This window comes from Vicia villosa, linkage group LG2, assembly GCF_029867415.1.
Source record: "Vicia villosa cultivar HV-30 ecotype Madison, WI linkage group LG2, Vvil1.0, whole genome shotgun sequence".
Classification (NCBI taxonomy): Eukaryota; Viridiplantae; Streptophyta; class Magnoliopsida; order Fabales; family Fabaceae; genus Vicia; species Vicia villosa.
Genome location: NC_081181.1, coordinates 36043801 through 36045333, shown reverse-complemented (window position 1 = coordinate 36045333; position 1533 = coordinate 36043801).

Here is a 1533-nt window from a genome sequence, read left to right as displayed (position 1 = left end):
CATTCATACATCTTACGCCTCATATATACGCCTCATGGCATATGCATACAATCTCATTCATTTCAAAAATAAACATTAAAATACATGTATCACGACATTGAATAAAATTAATACTTATTTTTCAGTCTATTCCTACAAACCAAATGAATATAGTGCAGAGATAATCAAGTTAACGATTTAATTCTGACCCTCATTCAAGACAGAAATTTAGTTCTGACACTCAATTTTGGATATCTTCCAAAAATAGTTCAGAGATAATCAAGACCAAGATTTAATTCTGATACTTAGTTTCGGGCATTCTCCAGAGATAGTTCAGAGATAATCAAGACAGAGATTTAATTCTGATACTTAGTTCCGGGTATTCTCCAGAGATGGTTCAGAGATAATCAAGACCAAGATTTAATTCTGATACTTAGTTCCGGGTATTCTCCAGAGATAGTTTAAAGATAATCAAAACAGAGATTTAATTTTGATACTTATTTCCGGGTATTCCCCAAAGATAGTTCAGAGATAATCAAAACAATGATTTAGTTCTGATACTTAGTTTCGGGTATTCTCCATGAATAGTTCAGAGATAATCAAGAGACTTAGATCTAATTCTATCATCACGAATGGTGTAGACACGATCATCTTTCCAAGATCTAATTCAGTTACTACGAACGGTGCTGACACGATCGACCTTCAAAGATCTAATTCTATCATCACGAACGGTGTAGACACGATCATCCTTTCCAAAGTCTAAATCAGCTACTACGAACGATGCTGACACGACTAACATTCAACAACTACTTCTCAACACTTCAAATTCAGATATAGTCTAACGTACGATTCATTCTGACTTTCAAAACATATCAAGCTGGGTGGCATCTTTAAACCTATCTCAATCAAGTCTCTTAATAAGTGGGTGGCATCTTTAAGCCCATCTCAATCAAGTATCTTAATAATTGGGTGGCATCTTTAATCCCATCTCCGAAAAGTCCCTTCGCCATCAGCAAGGGCAAATTTCTTGGTATTCTAGTGTTCAATCCTCTTCTACCTTCAAATTCCGACAGGCACACATGCCAATCTACATCTTCAGGTTTAAGAAGATTGAACAAGGGCAGCTGTCATACCCCAAAATTTTCCCATCTCATTTTACTTCTCAAGCTCATACCAAGACTCAAGACTCAAAGACGCATTCTCCTAAACAATGGCTCGATAAACTAGGGTTTTGATTCCTCTGAAGAAACTTAATAAATCAAGATCCCCAATGCATTTCATATGGCTTATGATGTTTCAAACTATCTCTATGACAAAATTCAGGCTTCAATTCCAAGGATTGACCACTCAATTGCTCAGAAAGTCAACAGTCGACTAGTTTGACCTAAAAGTCAACTGAGGTCAAAGTATAGTCAAAAACTCCTGATTTTTTGTCAACAACCTTATTTTGAAGTATCATTCATCATTTTATCAAGGATTGATCATGATTCATCAAGAAAAGATCAGAAATCAACAAATTCAAAAGTTTCTAAATTAGGGTTTCATAGGAGAAAG